The sequence below is a fragment of the Ornithorhynchus anatinus genome, chromosome 2 (genome assembly GCF_004115215.2).
Source record: "Ornithorhynchus anatinus isolate Pmale09 chromosome 2, mOrnAna1.pri.v4, whole genome shotgun sequence".
Classification (NCBI taxonomy): domain Eukaryota; kingdom Metazoa; phylum Chordata; class Mammalia; order Monotremata; family Ornithorhynchidae; genus Ornithorhynchus; species Ornithorhynchus anatinus.
In genome coordinates, this window is record NC_041729.1 from 44,827,873 (window position 1) to 44,846,884 (window position 19,012).

Genomic DNA, 19,012 nt, shown 5'->3' on the forward strand with positions numbered 1-19,012 from the left:
CACCCGTACCCCCAGGGGAGGGCAGAAGTCCCAAAGCAAGAGAGGGGCCTCAGGGGTCCCCCCAGAGAAATGGTCTAGGTTTTTTGGACGCTAGGTCCCACATGACACTGCAAGATGATTCTATTCCATGATTCTATTTATCTTGATGATATTGTTTTGTTTTGTTTTGTTCTCTTTTGCTTTACTGTCTGTCTCTCCCATTTAGACTGCGAGCCCATTATTGGGCAGGGATTGTCTCTATCTGTTGCCAAATTGTGCATTCCAAGTGCTTAATACAGTGCTCTGCACAGAGTAAACACTCAATAAATACGATTGAATGAATGAATGAAAACCATCATAAAACACATAAATGTCCTGTGCATCCTTTTCTTTCCAGGTCAATCAATCATATATTTTGAGCACTTACTGGGTGCAGAGCACTGTACTAAGTGCTTGGGAGAGTACCATACAAAAGAGTTAGCAGACACATTCCCTGCCCACAACAAGCTTACAGTCTAAAAGTCAGCCAAAGGGTATCTTATCTCCATATATGTGATCAATAGCCACCCTGCCAGTGTGAGACCAGTAATTCTTTACAGACTACTGTCCCTTGAATTACAGCTCAAGTCATGGTTTGGTGTACCTGGTGTTTTGTAGCTCTGCCTCTTTAACTCGGGACACATGCCATCTTCGCACAGATCTGAAGGTTGGGGCCAGCTTCAGGTTCAGTGCCTGTTTTTATCATATTTGGTCAATGTTTTGGTGCCACGGATGACTAGCACCACCTCCAAAGCCAGTTTGGAAATCCTGAGGGCAGCAAAACCCCCAACTGACAGACAGCAAGCAGTGTAGCCTAGTGAAAAGAGCACAGTACTAAGAGTCAGGGAAACCTGGGTCCCTAATCAATCGATCAATCAATGGTTTTTATTGAGCAGTTACTATATGCAGATCACTATACTAAGAACTTGGGTCAGTATGATACCACAGAATTGGCAGAACCCTGGTTATGCATTGCCTGCTGTGTGATCCTGGGCAAATTGCTTAACTTTTCCGTGCCTCAGTTTCCTCATCTGGAAAACGGGGATTCAATACTTAACTGTGGTATTTGTTATGCATTACTGTGTGTGAAGCAGTGTACTAAGCAGTAGGGTAGGTACAAGGTAATCAGGTCCCATATGAGGCTCATAGTCTAAGTAAGAGGGAGAACTGGTAGTGAATCCCTATTTTACAGATGAGGAAACCAAGGCACAGAGAAGAATACATGTTCTCCCTTCCCCTCAGGCTTTGTGTCCCATGTAGGACAGGTAATGTGTCCGATCATGTCTGATCTGATTCATTCCCCTGGCTCTCCACAAGACGGGCCTGCAAGTCAGAAGTACTTGGGTTTAGAGATGGGGAATATGGTGGTATTGTCAGCTGTGATGGGAAAGCTAGGTGGAGGAGAGAATATAGGAGGAAAGATGTGACCCAGTGGTCATTGTACAGCAAGAGGAAATCAGATCTGGCCTAACATATCACTTCTGGGGAATTCTTTTGAAATTTGAAAGATAGGCGTGGCTAACACCTGGTATTGACCTCCTAGCAACAAGATTCTAATCCCGGCCACTGGTTTGCTGTATTTCCTTGGGCAAGTCATTTGACTTCTCTATGCCTCAGTTACCTCATTTGGAAAATGGGGATTAAGACAGTGAGCTCCATGTGGGATGTGGACTGTGTCCAACCTGATTAGCTTGTATCTACCTCAGTGCTTAGTACAGTGCCTAGGACATAATAAGCACCTAACAAATGCGGTAAAAACACAAAATCAAAAACAGCAACAAAAGACTGGACAACTTGTCAAGAAGGCCACGAGGGTGTCCCTGTCCCCTCAGGGCATGAGGCTGGGGGAGTCTGGGGGCCCACCAAGACAGAGAAGGTGGAGAGGAGGCCACTGTCTCCTCGGGACTATACCAAGCCCCAAATCCCAGGAGGCCCTGCCCCTCCTCCTCAATTTGGGGTTTCTCCCACTCCCTTCTGTGTTGCCCTTTCACTTGGAATTTGTACCCTTTATTCACCCTGCCCTCAGCCCTGCAGCACTTATGTACATATCCCTAACACATTTATTTACATTCATGTCTGTCTCCCACTCTAGACTGTAAGCTCCTCGTGGGCAGGAAACATATCTACCAACTGTTATAGCGTATTCTCTCAAGTGTTTAATACAGTGCTCTGCAGCACAGTAAGCACTCAATAAATACGAATAATTGAGGAGCAAGATGATGACAGGATCTTGGGTCCTGGGCTGCCCAGAGCGTGCTTGGAGGGGAGGAGATGAGGGAGTGTTGGCAGCAGGCCTCCCTGTGCCTTCTCTCAGTCCTGCCACTGCACAGAGTTGACTGGGGGAAGACAGAAGTTCTGACTTTTAGAAACAGCACTTCCACTCTTTCATCTCCCCTTCGTTAAGCAAGAACCCCCCACCCCGCAGACACAACAAAACATACACACTCCTCTACAGATTGCCCTATTGAGCAGGATATTGTCAGGTTATTTTAGTGCCATAAAGAAATGTGGAGGTTTTCTGAACTTTTAAAAAATGTACTGTCAGATTTGCTTCTGGCAGAAATAAAGGATATGTACACTAGCAGTTCTGGCAATCCTGTTTGGTTTCAGTACTTGCCTACAGCAGCTACTACCTGCTTAGATATGCTGCTCTTCACTAAATCGCTGTACTTTGAACTGCTAGACTCTTCTGAAAATGACCTTTCCCTCTGCCAAAAAATGCAGGCGGACTTTTCAGGGTGTCCTTTGGGAGAATAAGAAACCTTCTTAAGGTTAATTATAGACTAGATGGTAAGCCTGTTAAGGGCAGGGAATGCGTCTGCTAATTTTCCAAATGAGGTAACTGAGGCACAGAGAAGTTAAGTGACTTGCCCAAGGTCAACACAGCAGACAAGTGGCAGAGCAGGAATTAGAATTTTGCTGCTAGGAGATCAATACCAGGTGTTAGCCACGCCTACTTTATGCCTAATTTTCAAATGTCAAAAGAAGAATTCCCCAGAGATATGTTGGGCCAGATCTTATATCCTCTTGCTGTACAATCACCATATGTCAGTTCCACTTTAACAACATCGCTAAAATCCACCCTTTCCTCTCCATCCAGACTATCACATTAATTCAGGCACTCTTCCTTATCCCGCTTGGATTACTGCATCAGTCTCCTTGCTGACCTCCTAGCCTCCTGCCTGTCCCCACTCCAGTTCATACTTCCCTCTGCTGCCCAGATAATTTTTCTACAAAAACATTCAGGACATCTCCCCCACATCCTTAAATAACTCCAGTGGTTGCCCATCCACCTCTACATTGAACAAGAACTCCTCACCATTGGCTTTAAAACACTCTACCACCTTGCCCCCTCCTACTTCACCTTGCTTCTCTCCTACTACTACCCAGTCCACATGCTTCCCTCCTCTGATGCTAATCTTTTCACTGTGCCTCGATCTCGCCTATTTTGCCACCGACCCCTGGCCCATGTCCTGCCTCTGGCCTGGAACGCCCTCCCTCCTCAAATCTGACAGGCAATTACTCTTCCCGCTTCAAAGCCTTATTGAAGGGACATCTTCTCCAGGAGCCTTCCCTGACTAAGCCCCCCTTTCCTCTTCTCCCACTCTCTTCTGCATCACCCCGACTTGCTCCCTTTGTTCTTCCCCCTTCCCATCCACTCAGCACTTATGTACATACCAATAATTTATTTATATGAATGTCTGTCTCCTTCCCTCTAGACCGTAAGCTTGTTGTAGCCTAGGAGTGTGTCTTTTGATTATTATACTCCCCCAACTGCTTACTACAATGCTCTGCACATAATAAGTGCTCAATAAATGAATGACTATATGGTCACTGCTTTTCTACAAAATCCTCTCTTCTACCTAGCTTTTCTATTTCAGTCGAAGACACCACCATAGTCCCCATCTCTGAAGCTGAAGCCTGCAACCTAGGCGAGACCCTTGACTCCTCCCCCCCTTTCAATCCAGAATCACTCCTACTCTTCCTCCACGACATTTCCAGGATCTGTCTTTTCCTCTCCAACCAAACGGCCGCCATGCTGGTCCAAGTGCTTGTCATAACTACTGCACCAGTCTCCCCATTGTGCTCCCTATTTCCAGTCTCTACTCTCTCCAGTCCATACTGCGCTATGCTGCCTGGTCATTTTTCTAAAACAACATTCTGCACACATCTCTCCACTCCTCAAACACCCTCAGTGCTTGCCCATTCTTGTCTGTTCCTTCAATTAGAGACTGCTGTGGCTGCAAGGCACTCAATCATATCTCTCCCTCCTCCTTATCCACTCTCTTTTCCCACTGTGCCCCAGCTTGAACTCATTTCTCTCCAGCTAGCCTACTCACTTTTTCTCTTCCGCTTCTGTCTTCTTACACCTTTCCTTCTGCCTGGTATTCCTTCCCCCCACCTCTCCCAACCCATCCCTTGTGGATCCACCAAACCACAGCTTTCCTCATCTTCAAAGCTCTTCTGAAATCATATCTCCAGATAGACTGTACCAGTTTATTTCTGATTTTCCCAGATTATATATCCCTCAACCATCCTCTCAGCACTTCTGTGTCAATTACATACCTGTGCACCTAACATTCACTCAAAGGACTTTGGTACGTACCTTACATAATTTACTACTCAACTGTAGTCCATATACATATCTCACATATACATATTTTTTAATGGTATTTGTTAAGCACTTACAATGTGCCAGGCACTGTACTAAGCACTGGGGTAGATACAAGATAATCAGGTTGGTCATGCCACTTGTCTGCTGTGTGGCTTTCAGAAAGTTACTTAACTTCTCTTTGCCTCAGTTACCTCATCTGGAAAATGGGAATTCAAACCTACTCCCCCCTACTTAGACTGTGAGCCCCATGTTGGACTGGAGCCGTGTCCCATCTGATTAACTTCTATCTACCCCAGGTCTTAAAAGAGTGTTAGCACATAATATGTGTTTAACAAGTACTATTATCATTATTATATAGATTCCTCCCCCTACACAAAACCCCACTAAGTTATACACTCATTTGCAGGCAGGGATCATGTCTACTAACCAATGTCCTCTGCCAAGCATTTAGTTCAGTGCTCTACACCAAGCAGTAAATGCTCACTAAATGCTACTGATTGATATTATACCTCAGAGAAGAGTGTGGCCTAGTGGAAAGAGCAGGGAGGGACTGAGAATTAGGAGATCTGGATTCTGCTAGTCCTAACTCTACCAATGGCTTGCTGAGTGTCCTTGAATAAGTCACCTAACCTCTGTAATAATTATACCATTTGTAATAAATATTATTGTCAGTAATAATAATAATTGCATTGGTCACACACTTACTATATAATAATAATGTTGGTATTTGTTAAGCGCTTACTATGTGCAGAGCACTGTTCTAAGCGCTGGGGTAGACACAGGGGAATCAGGTTGTCCCACGTGGGGCTCACAGTCTTAATCCCCATTTTACAGATGAGGGAACTGAGGCACAGAGAAGTTAAGTGACTTGCCCACAGTCACACAGCTGACAAGTGGCAGAGCTGGGATTCGAACTCAAACACTGTACTGTTGAGAACTGGGGTAGATACTAAATCATCAGGTTGAAATAGTCCCTGCCTCACATGGGGTTCACGGGCTAAGGGGGAGGGAGAACAAGTAGAACAAGTATTTAATCCTCATTTTACAGGTGAAGAAACCAGGACAAATTGGAGGCAAGTGTGGGAAAGTGGGATTAAAACCAGGTCCCCTAACTTCCACATCTGTGCTCTTTCCTCTAAAACTGAACTTACTATATGTGCTAAGTCCTGAAGTACCTAAAAAATAATCAGATCAGACACAGTCTCTATCCCTCTTAGGCCCCCAGGTTAAGAGGGAAGTTAAGTCCTTCAGTTCCCTCATCTGTGAAATGGGGATAAAAATACCTTCTCTCCCTACCTCCTAGAGTGTGACCCCTAAGTGGGAAAAGAGAATGTGTCCTACCTGATTACCTTGTATCTACCCTAACAACTGCCACATGGCAAGTGCTTAATAAATGCTATCATTATTAAAAGATGGTATGTTACGATGCTGTTGTGGAGTCTCTCATCACGAACAATGGACGTGCCTCAGTCCTAAAACTTCAGAACTGAAAGCCTGCAAGAAGGAATCAATTATAGGGCTGGTGACTTGCACCGGGCCACTTGTACTCTCTATTCAGCTGTGTGACTTTGGGCAAGTCACTTCACTTCTCGGTCCCTCAGTTCCCTCATCTGTAAAATGGGGATGAAGACTGTGAGCCTCATGTGGGACAACCTGATTACCCTGTATTTACCCCAGTGCTTAGAACAGTGCTCGGCAGATAGTAAGCGCTTAACAAATACCAACATTATTATTATTCCCCACTTCTCAAGTTTCCAATGGAGCCCCAAGTGAAGTTAAGCGGGCAGGGATGCAGGATACTGCAACTTGAGGTTTTGTGTTTTTTTCACTTGTGCAAGAACCACTTTTGGCCAAAGTGCCCGAGCGTATGCTGATGTTGTGCCGTAGCCCCACGATCCAACAGGCAGGGGTGTTGGTAGCTATTACAGTCTTTTCCTACCCACTTTAATAATAATAATAATGTTGGTATTTGTTAAGCGCTTACTATGTGCCGAGCACTGTTCTAAGCACTGGGGTAGATACAGGTAATCAGGTTGTCCCACGTGAGGCTCACAGTTATTCCCCATTTTACAGATGAGGTAACTGAGGCACAGAGAAGTTAAGTGACTTGCCCACAGTCACACAGCTGACAAGTGGAAGAGCTGGGATTCGAACTCATGACCTCTGGCTCCCAAGCCCGTGCTCTTTCCACTGAGCCACGCTGCTTCTCTTTAGCCAGCTAGTTTACAGGAATCCACCAGGATCCATCCACCTTGCAGAACACTTTAGGTCCTTCATGTTGTAAGCTCGTTGTGGGCAAGGAATGCATCTGTTCATCGCTATACTGTACTGCCCTAGTGCTTACTATAGTGCTCTGCACTTGTTAAGCGCTCAATAAATATGACTGACTGACTTTGGTCAGAACCTTCCTCCACTGATGGCATGGCCACATTAGTCAGAGCCAGAACTAGAATCCAAGTCTCTGGATTCCCAGAGCAGGGTTCCTTCCACTGGAACGACAACAGGACATATTAAATGGTACACAGATTGACAGGGAGTATGTACTGACTACTGCACTTGTGTATATTTGTACATATTTATTATTCTACTGATTTTATTAATGTCTATATATCTATAGTTCCATTTATCTATTTTGATGCTACTGATGCCTGTCTACTTGTTTTGTTTTGCTGTCTCCCCCTTCTAGACTATGAGCCCATTGTTGGGTAGGGATTGTCTCCATCTGTTACTGAATTGTACTTTACAAGCGCTTAGTACAGTGTTCTGCACACAGTAAGCACTTAATAAATAAGATTGAATGAATCGTATTCAATCAAATGTGATTGATTTAATTGAATCAAATTGATTCAATTTTAAAATGTGCATTTTCTATATTATCTAGAGTGGAAAGAGCAGAGGTTTGGGAGTCAGAGGTCATGGGTTCTAATCCCCGCTCCACCACTTAGCAGCTGTGTGACTTTGGGCAAGTCACTTAATTTCTCTGTGCCTCAGTTACCTCATCTGTAAAATGGGGATTATTAATAATAATAATAATGTTGGTATTTGTTAAGCGCTTACTATGTGCAGGGCACTGTTCTAAGCGCTGGGGTAGATACAGGGTAACCAGGTTGTCCCACATGAGGCTCACAGTTAATCCCCATTTTGCAGGTGAGGTAACTGAGGCACAGAGAAGTTAAGTGACTTGCCCAAGACTGAGAGTCCCACGTGGGACAACCTAATTACCTTGTATCTACCCCAGTGCTTAGAACAGTGCTTGGCACATAGTAAGCGTTTAGCAAATGCCAGCATTATTAATCCCCGGCTCCACCACTTGTCAGCTGTGTAACTTTGGGCAAGTCATTTAAATTCTCTGTGCCTCAGTTACCTCATCTATCAAACGGGGATTAAGACTGTGAACCCCTGTATCTACCCCAGAGTTTATGACAGTGCTTGGCACATAGTGAGCGCTTAACAAGCACCATCATTATTGTGATAAAAGTTTCTCTCTCCTCAGATGATGCGACAGATGACTAAAGTTGGAGAAAACAGTATTTTCAGGGAGACGAACTAAAGAAGAAATAAAAAGTATCTTTAGGGTATACAGCTTTCCTTCTTGGAAGGTGACAGGATTAATGTGTATGTTATTTATTAACGTTAACATTGCATTGTGTATGTTATTTATTTAGAGAAGCAGCGTGGCTCAGTGGAAAGAGCAGGGGCTTGGGAGTCAGAGGTCATGGGTTTGAATCCTGGCTCCACCACTTGTCAGCTGTGTGACCTTGGGCAAGTCACTTACCTTCTCTACCACTTGTTAGCTGTGTGACTGTGGGCAAGACACTTCACTTCTCTGTGCCTCAGTTACCTCATCTGTAAAGTGGGGATTAAGACTGTGAGCCTCACGTGGGCCAACCTGATTACTCTGTATCTACTCCAGCACTTAGAACAGTGCTCTGCACACAGTAAACGCTTAACAAATACCGACATTATTATTATTATCATTCTCTGCACCTCAGTTACCTCATATGTAAAATGGGGATGAAGACTGTGAGCCCCACATGGGACAACCTGATGACCTTGTATCCCCCCTTAGTGTTTAGAACAGTGCTTGGCACATAGTAAGCGCTTAACAAATGCTATCATTGTTATTATTATTTTCCCCACTGGACCCGATTTCGAGGTAGAGCATTCCCATTTTGTAGGTGGGGAAACTGAGGTTTAGAAAGTCTTTTTTGCAGAGGCCTGGGCCTGCTGTTGGGCAGGGATAGTCTCTGTTGCCCAGTTGTCCATTCCAAGCGCTTAGTGCAGTGCTCTGCACTTAATGATGATGATGTTGGTATTTGTTAAGCGCTTACTATGTGTGGAGCACTGTTCTAAGCACTGGGAGGTATACCATGTGATCAGGTTGTCCCACGTGGGGCTCACAGTCTTCATCCCCATTTTCCAGATGAGGTCACTGAGGCCCAGAGAACTGAAGTGACTTGCCCACAGTCACACAGCTGACGAGTGGCAGGGCCGGGATTCGAACCCATGACCTCTGACTCCCAAGCCCAGCCTCCTTCCATTGAGCCACGCTGCTTCTGATCCTATTTATTGCTATTGTTTTTGTCTGTCTCCCCCGATTAGACTGTAAGCCCGTCAGTGGGCAGGGACTGTCTCTGTTACCAATTTGTCCATTCCAAGTGCTTAGTCCAGTGCTGTGCACATAGTAAGCGCTCAATAAATACTATTGAATGAATATTATTATGGGGGGGGGGCTAGACTGTAAGCCAGTTGTTGGGCAGAGACTGTCTCTGTTGCCAATTTGTCCATTCCAAGCACTTAGTCCAGTGCTCTGCACATAGTAAGCGCTCAATAAATACTATTGAATGAATATTATTATTATGAGGAAGAGGAGGAGGGGGCTAGACTGTAAGCCAGTCAATGGGCAGGGACTGTCTCTATCTGTTGCCGATTTGTCCATTCCAAACGCTTAGTCCAGTGCTCTGCACATAGGAAGCGCTCAATAAATACTACTGAATGAAATTATTATTATGAGGAGGAGGAGGAGGGGGCTAGACTGTAAGACAGTCAATGGGCAGGGACTGTCTCTGTTGCTGATTCGTCCATTCCAAGCGCTTAGTCCAGTGCTCTGCACATAGTAAGCACTCAATAAGTACTATTGAATGAATATTATTATGAGGAGGAGGAGGAGGAGGAGGGAGCTAGACTGTAAGCCAGTCACTGGGCAGGGACTATCTCTGTTGCTGATTCGTCCATTCCAAGCGCTTAGTCCAGTGTTCTGCACATAGTAAGCACTCAATAAATACTATTGAATGAATATTATTATTATTATTATGAGGAGGAGGAGGAGGGGACTAGACTGTAAGCCAGTCAATGGGCAGGGACTGTCTCTATCTGTTGCCGATTTGTCCATTCCAAGCGCTTAGTCCAGTGCTCTGCACATAGTAAGCGCTCAATAAATACTATTGAATGAATATTATTATGAGGAGGAGGAGGGGACTAGACTGTAAACCAGTCAATGGGCAGGGACTGTCTGTTGCCGATTTGTCCATTCCAAGCACTCAGTCCAGTGCTCTGCACATAGTAAGCGCTCAATAAATACTATTGAATGAATATTATTATAAGGAGGAAGAGGGGACTAGACTGTAAGCCAGTCATTGGGCAGGGACTGTCTCTGTTGCTGATTCGTCCATTCCAAGCGCTAAGTCCAGTGCTCTGCACATAGGAAGCGCTCAAAAAATACTATTGAATGAATATTATTAGGAGGAGGAGGAGGAGGGGAGGACTAGACTGTAAGCCAGTCATTGGGCAGGGACTGTCTCTGTTGCTGATTCGTCCATTCCAAGCGCTTAGTCCAGTGCTCTGCACATAGTAAGCGCTCAATAAATACTATTGAATGGATATTATTATGAGGAGGAGGAGGAGGAGGAGGGAGCTAGTCTGTAAGCCAGTCATTGGGCAGGGACTGTCTCTGTTGCTGATTCGTCCATTCCAAGCACTTAGTCCAGTGCTCTGCACATAGTAAGCGCTCAATAAATACTATTGAATGAATATTATTATTATGAGGAGGGGGCTAGACTGTAAGCCAGTCAATGGGCAGGGACTGTCTCTGTTGCCAATTTGTCCATTCCAAGCACTTAGTCCAGTGCTCTGCACATAGGAAGCGCTCAATAAATACTATTGAATGAATATTATTATGAGGAGGAGGAGGGGGCTAGACTGTAAGCCAGTCAATGGGCAGGGACTGTCTCTGTTGCCAACTTGACCATTCCAAGCGCTTAGTCCAGTGCTCTGCACATAGGAAGCGCTCAATAAATGCTATTGAATGAGTGAATAATAATGGTATTTATTAAGTGCTTAGTAAGAGTTCAATAAATATGAATGAATGAATGAATGCGCTCCACCATTTCCCTCCAGAACCTTCCAAATGAGGCCCCGCCCCTCCCCCCCTCGGAAGACGCTCCCTGAGGGGGCGGGGCGAAGGGAGACGCGTGGCCTCTCAACGTGCCTCGGTGAGGCCGCCGAGAACGGACCAATGGCCTTCCGTTCCCGCGGCGCGTCAGAGCGGCGCCGGCCAATCACAAGGGCGGAGGGCGCGTCCCGCCGCGGCCGAGGAAACGGGGCCCGGCTGAGGCGGCCGGCGGAGGGAGCTGTCGGCGGAGGGACGTGGTCGCGGGGGTCGGGCCGCGGCGCCGCTGACGCCTCGGTGGATCCTGCCGCCGCAGGCCCAGGTGAGTCCCTGCCCCTTCCCCGGGGCTGCCGAGGGCCCTGCAGGGGAAAAGCCCCGCTCCTCTCCCTCCCCCCTCCAGGACCGGCTTCTTGGGCAGGGATGATCTCTCCCCGGCCGAATTGTACTTTCCCCAGCGCTTAGCACAATGCTCTGCACACCATCAGCGCTCACTCCATTCCAAGCGCTTAGTCCAGTGCTCTGCACATAGTAAGCGCTCAATACATACTCTTGAATGAATGAATTAAATGCGACTGAATGAAGGAAAAAGGCCACCCCGCTTTCCCACCCCTCCACCGGCTCCTGGTGGACGGGGAGTGTGGCTGATCATTGCTGCATTATATTCTCCTAATGATACTAAGAATGTTGGTATTTGTTAAGCGCCGACTATGTGCCGAGCACTGTTTTAAGCGCTGGAGTAATAATAATAATGATGTTGGTATTTGTTAAGCGCCTGTTATGTGCAGAGCACTGTTCTAAGCGCTGGTGGAATAATGTTGGTATTTAAGCGCTTACTATGTGCAGAGCACTGTTTTAAGCGCTGGAGTAATAATAATGATGATGTTGGTATTTGTTAAGCGCCTTCTATGTGCAGAGCACTGTTTTAAGCTCTGGAGTAATAATAATAATGATGTTGGTATTTGTTAAGCGCCTTCTATGTGCAGAGCACTGTTTTAAGCTCTGGAGTAATAATAATAATGATGTTGGTATTTGTTAAGCGCCTTCTATGTGCAGAGCACTGTTTTAAGCGCTGGAGTAATAATAATAATGATGTTGGTATTTGTTAAGCGCCTTCTATGTGCAGAGCACTGTTTTAAGCGCTGGAGTAATAATAATAATGATGTTGGTATTTGTTAAGCGCCTTCTATGTGCAGAGCACTGTTTTAAGCGCTGGAGTAATAGTAATAATGATGTTGGTATTTGTTAAGCGCCTTCTATGTGCAGAGCACTGTTTTAAGCTCTGGAGTAATAATAATAATGTTGGTATAATGATGTTTGTATTTGTTAAGCGCCTATTATGTGCAGAGCACTCTTGTAAGCGCTGGAGTAGTAATAATAATGTTGGTATTTGTTAAGCGCCTATTATGTGCAGAACACTGTTGTAAGCACTGGAGTAATAATAATGTTGGTATTTGTTAAGCGCCTATTATGTGCAGAGCACTCTTGTAAGCGCTGGAGTAATAATAATAATGTTGGCATTTAAGCGCCTTCTATGTGCAGAGCACTGTTATAAGCACCGGAGTAATGTTATTTGTTAAGCGCCTGTTATATGCAGAGCACTGTTCTAAGTGCTGGAGTAATAATAATGTTGGTATTTGTTAAGCACTTACTATGTGCAGAGCACTGTTGTAAGCTCTGGAGTAATAATAATGATGTTGGTATTTAAGTGCTTACTATGTGCAGAGCGCTGTTGTAAGCGCTGGAATAATAATAATAATAATGATGGTCTTTGTTAAGCGCTTGCTATGTGCCGAGCACTGTTCTAAGCGCTGGAGTAATAATATTTATTGCTATCTTGATTCTATTTATTGCTATCTTGATTCTATTTATTGCTATCTTGATTCTATTTATTGCTATCTTGATTCTGTTTATTGCTATCTTGATTCTGTTTATTCCTGTTGTGTTTGTCTGTCTCCCCCGATTAGACCGTAAGCCCGTCAAAGGGCAGGGACTGTCTCTATCTGTTACCGATTTGTCCATTCCAAGCGCTTAGTGCAGTGCTCTGCACATAGTAAAAGCTCAATAAATACTATTGAATGAATGAATAATAATGTTGGTATTTGTTAAGCGCCTACTATGTGCCGAGAACTCTTCTAAGCGCCGGAGTAATAATAATGATGATGTTGGTATTTAAGGGCTTACTATGTGCAGAGCACTGTTCTAAGCGCTGGGGGGGTATACAGTGTGATCAGGTTGTCCCACCTGGGGCTCACAGTCTTCACCCCCATTTTACAGATGAGGTCACTGAGGCCCAGAGAAGTGAAGTGACTTGCCCGCAGTCACACAGGTGACAAGTGGCAGAGCTGGGATTCGAACCCATGATCTCTGACTCCCAAGCCCGGGCTCTTCCCACTGAGTCACGCTGCTCCTCAAGTTAGAGGGTAAGCAGAAGCGGTCAGTACAGTGCTCTGCACAAAGTAAGCGTCCAGTAAATGCCACCGAATGAATGAATGAAAAGGGTTACCCCGCTTTTTCACCCCTGGGCCGGCAGCAGCTCGTTGTGGATAGGAGTGGGTCTGCTTATTGTTTTATCGTGGTGTCCTAAGTGCTCAGTACAGTGCTCTGCACAATAAGCGCTCAATAAATATGAATGAATGAAAACGGTTAGCCTGCACTCTCATGACCCTGGACTGGCTGCTGGGAAACAGGGTTGACCTACTTCCTCACCCCGGACCAGCTGCAGCTCTTGGTGGGCAGGAACTGTGTTTATTTTTATATTGTACTCTTCCCAAGCACTTAGTACAGTGCTCTGCATCCAGTAAGTGCTCAATAAATACGATTGAACAAATGGATAGAAAGGATTGCCCCACTGCCTTACCCTGTCCCGAACCAGTTGCAGGGGTTCAGGGTTGCCCCTCTCCCCCTCATCCCTGGTGGACCAGTTGCTTGGAAAAATGGTTGCCCTCTGCCCTCCCCCCTGGACCAGCTGCAGGCACTTCAGTGAAATCTAATTAATTCAGTTGTATTTATTGAGCACTTACTATGTGCAGAACACTGTTTAATCAGCACTCCCTCTATCATATCTCTCTTCCCCTGGTCCCGCAGGCAAGGGTCACTGCGGGCTCGGGAGCCAGGCTACTGCAGGCCTGGTATTTAAAGGTGATGTGTGTGATCTGCTTGGAATAAAGAGAAACATCATTCCTACTCAGTCACGACCAACAGCCGGGTCACACGCCAAAATCCTTCCTTTTTTGCAGAGGAATTTAGAATGGGCAGATGGTCGGGGGATGGTGGAGGAGGGAATGGTATGAAGCTCTCCACACAAGATGATTGTGACAGTGCTTGAAATTGGGTTCTTCAGTAGCCTCCCCTTCCGAGATAACAGTAGAGTACCTGCCGTTAAGACTGTGAGCCTGTCTTTGGGCAGGGATTGTCTCTATCTGTTGCTGAATTGTATATTCCAAGTGCTTAGTACAGTGCTCTGCACATAGCGCTCAATAAATACTATTGAATGAATGCCTTTCGTGCAAGGAGGGCTTGATAACAAGGCAGCGTTACATTGTGCATGTTGGGAGTAGAAGTTTACTTTTTAAGCTCCCTCCAGTCCCTCCTTTGTTTTTTTAAATTTAGGAAACAAGTCATCACATCTTAATGCAAAGTCTACGATTGGTTTTAAGGCTGCCCCCTATTTCTCCCTTGTCCTTCAAATTTAGCACTCGGGTGTTTGCATTCTGCATTTGCTTTTAATGCAGGTCTTGCAAGCCTTGAAAATTGGCAGCATTTTCTTAGTAGTGCCTATACCTTATCCTCTGAAGAATCCTGTAGTCTGTAAATTTGTTATGGGTGGGGAACATAGCCTGCTAATTCTGTTTTATTGTACTCTCCCAAGCACTTAGTACAGTGCTCTGCACATAGGAAGTGCTCAAAAAATATGATTGAGTGCAAGAGGTTCCTGGGAGTTGGTAAATATTTGGATAAGATTCTATGTAAAGTATTTAGGCTTTTTTTTAAGCATCCTTGTTAGAAGGCAGCTTCAGTGCAACCAAGTTCTAGTATCTTTTACGGGGTCTCCTGTGTAGTTTTATTCCCCACTTTGTCCTAGAATTCCTGCATCTTTTTCCCCTTGGAAGGATCAGTTAGAATGCATGTGGTTATTACAATGCTTATGTTTGGCCCTCAGGGTATGATTGGAAGGACAAGGGCATGTTATTACATGTAATTAATTTTGCAATAGGCGCTTACAAAAGCTGCCGTAACTGTTCACACTGAATCTGGGGACCTATTAACTGCAAATGATCCCTAAAACTTCAGATGAAAGCCAGAAGATTTATAGGGTTCCTACTTCCACAAACCCACTGGGAAAAAATGAGTCAGGGGATGGTGGGGCTCATTAATAACAGGATTTTTAAGGGCCTTCTATGTGCAAAGTTTTGAATGAAGTGGCACTAAGGGATTGTATAGCGTTTTCATTCATTCATTCAATAGTATTTATTGAGCGCTTACTATGTGCAGAGCACTGTACTAAGCGCTTGGGATGAACAAGTCGGCAACAGATAGAGACGGTCCCTGCCGTTTGACGGGCTTACAGTCTAATCGGGGGAGACGGACAGACAAGAACAATGGCAATAAACAGCGTCAAGGGGAAGAACATCTCGTAAAAACAATGGCAACTAAATAGAATCAAGGCGATGTACAATTCATTAACAAAATAAATAGGGTAACGAAAATATATACAGTTGAGCGGATGAGTACAGTGCTGTGGGGATGGGAAGGGAGAGGTGGAGGAGCAGAGGGAAAAGGGGAAAATGAGGCTTTAGCTGCGGAGAGGTAAAGGGGGGATGGCAGAGGGAGTAGAGGGGGAAGAGGAGCTCAGTCTGGGAACGCCTCTTGGAGGAGGTGATTTTTAAGTAAGGTTTTGAAGAGGGAAAGAGAATCAGTTTGGCGGAGGTGAGGAGGGAGGGCGTTCCAGGACCGCGGGAGGACGTGACCCGGGGGTCGACGGCGGGATGGGCGAGACCGAGGGACGGTGAGGAGGTGGGCGGCGGAGGAGCGGAGCGTGCGGGGTGGGTGGTAGAAAGAGAGAAGGGAGGAGAGGTAGGAAGGGGCAAGGTGATGGAGAGCCTCGAAGCCTAGAGTGAGGAGTTTTTGTTTGGAGCGGAGGTCGATAGGCAACCACTGGAGTTGTTTAAGAAGGGGAGTGACATGCCCAAGTACTAAAAAAACCCCAAAACCCCACAGGACTTACCACTAAAATGCCTGCTTATTCTAGTTAAGACAATTTGCAATTACAGACTAGGTATTTATCATTACCACATGGGAGGGAGGGGAGTTCATTCTGCCAATCAAATATTTATTGGCAAGGCAATACTTCCATAATGAAATGTAGTGGAACTATCATTGCCTGATACCCATGAGAGTTTTCTTAGCTGCCCAACATCTTTCCTCTCTAGACAATGGGCATCCTTGCCTGGCTTTTCTTGAGCATCAGAAAAAAGAAATACCAGAAATAGATCAAACATACAAACCTAAGGCTGTGTCTAATTCTAGCCTGGATAAATAAAGTGCTGAACTTTGGGGTCCTTGGGGATGAGAGAAAGAATTTGCTTGGTTTGGTGTGGTGTGGGGTTTTGGGGTTTTTTTTAGTACTTATTAAGTACTTTATATGTGCTAAGTGCTGAGGTAGGTACAAGATTATCAGTTCAGACACCGTTCTAGTCACAAGGATGCCTGCCGTCACACCAACCCACCTGCCTGCTTTCTCCTACCTTCATACCAACCCAGGCTGTTTCTGCCTGATCACTGGCTTCTTTACTCCCAAAGACCCAAGGACAATTCAGCCATCTCCTGAGGGTTCCCCTAAACACTGGCGTCTTCATTCTCAAAGACCCAAGGACAATTTGGCATGTTAGTACAATGACTCATCCTATCCCGATTGTATTACTGAATCAACCTCCTTTCTGACCTCCCAAACTCCTGCCTCTCTCCACTTCAGTCCATACTTGACTCCGCTGCCCAGATTATCTTTCTACAGAAACGTTCAGGGCATGTCACCCCCTTCCTCAAAAATCTCCAGTGGTTGCCTATCAACCTCCATATAAAACAAAAACTCCTCACTATTGGCTTCAAAGCTCTTCACCTTGCTCCTTCTTACCTCACCTCCCTTCTCTCCTACATTCCAGCCTGCACACTTTGCTCCTCTGGTGCTAACCTTCTTACTTTGCCTCAATCTCGCTTGTCTTGCTGCTGACTCCTGGCCCACGTCCTACCTCTGGCCTGGAACTCCCTCCCTCCTCAAATCTGCCAATCACTCTTCCCCCCTTCAAAACCCTACTGAAGGTACACCTCCAAGAGGCCTTCCCAAACTAAATCCCTTTTTCCTCAGCTCCCCCTCCTTCTACATCATCTTGACTCGCTCCCTTTGCTCTTCCCCCCTCCCACAGCACTTATGTATATATGTATATGTCTATAGTTAGAGAAGCAGCGTGGCTCAGTGGAAAGAGCACGGGCTTTGGAGTCAGAGGTCATGGGTTCGAATCCCTGCTCGGCCACATGTCAGCTGTGTGACTTTGGGCAAGTCACTTAACTTCTCGGTGCCTCAGTTACCTCATCTGTAAAATGGGGAATAAGACTGTGAGCCCCACGTGGGACAACCTGATTCCCCTGTGTCTACCCCAGCGCTTAGAACAGTGCTCGGCACATAGTAAGCGCTTAACAAATACCAACATCATCATGAGATCGTTTCTGCAGGAAGATGAGCCGGGCAGCGGAGTGAAGAATAGACCGGAGCGGGGCGAGAGAGGAGGAAGGGAGGTCAGAGAGAAGGCTGACACAGTAGTCTAGCCGGGATATAACGAGAGCCCGTAATAGTAAGGTAGCCGTTTGGGTGGAGAGGAAAGGGCGGATCTTGGCGATATTGTAGAGGTGAAACCGGCAGGTCTTGGTAACGGATATGATGTGTGGGGTGAACGAGAGGGACGAGTCAAGGATGACACCGAGATTGCGGGCCTGAGAGACGGGAAGGATGGTCGTGCCATCCACGGTGATAGAGAAGTCTGGGAGAGGACCAGGTTTGGGAGGGAAGATGAGGAGCTCAGTCTTGCTCATGTTGAGTTTTAGGTGGCGGGCCGACATCCAGGTGGAGACGTCCCGGAGGCAGGAGGAGATGCGAGCCTGAAGGGAGGGGGAGAGGACAGGGGCGGAGATGTAGATCTGCGTGTCATCTGCGTAGAGATGGTAGTCAAAGCCGTGAGAGCGGATGAGTTCACCGAGGGAGTGAGTGTAAATGGAGAACGGAAGAGGGCCAAGAACTGACCCTTGAGGAACTCCAACAGTTAAAGGATGGGAGGAGGAGGAGGCTCCAGCGAAGGAGACCGAGAATGACCGGCCAGAGAGGTAAGAGGAGAACCAGGAGAGGACAGAGTCCGTGAAGCCGAGGTGAGATAAGGTATGGAGGAGGAGGGGATGGTCGACAGTGTCAAAGGCAGCAGAGAGGTCAAGGAGGATCAGAATGGAGTAGGAGCCATTGGATTTGGCAAGAAGGAGGTCATGGGTGACCTTAGAGAGAGCAGTCTCGGTAGAGTGGAGGGGACGGAAGCCAGATTGGAGGGGGTCTAGGAGAGAATGGGAGTTAAGGAATTCTAGGCATCGATTGTAGACGACTCGTTCTAGGATTTTGGAAAGGAAGGGTAGTAGGGAGATAGGACGATAACTGGAGGGGGAAGTGGGGTCAAGAGCGGGTTTTTTTAGGATGGGGGAGACATGGGCATGTTTGAAGGCAGAGGGGAAGGAGCCCTTGGAGATTGTTTTAAGAGGGTCCCTGCCCTCAAAGAGTTTACGGTCCACTTGGGAAGATGGTTCACATAAGATGACAAACACTCAGTAGATAAGAGTATATGTAAGCATTTATGTCTTGACCCTGGCAGTCATCTCCTGAAAAATTCTTAACTTTAATAACTACGAATCAAGCAATCCTGGTCTTTCCCCTTTGTTCTCATTTGTCTCGACAGTCCAAT

At 46.0% G+C, this 19,012-nt stretch overlaps 1 protein-coding gene across 2 annotated transcripts in view; it reads left to right on the top strand.

Annotated features, from left to right (window-relative positions):
* Positions 1-11,257: 11,257 nt before the first annotated feature.
* The window catches only part of TECPR1 (tectonin beta-propeller repeat containing 1), a 57,460-nt gene continuing 49,705 nt past the window's right edge, over positions 11,258-19,012 (top strand). For both annotated transcript variants that reach the window (XM_029056349.1, XM_039911090.1), the window contains exon 1: positions 11,258-11,343. The gene's annotated coding sequence lies outside the window, so the exon portion shown is untranslated. The remainder of the gene's footprint in view (positions 11,344-19,012) is intronic.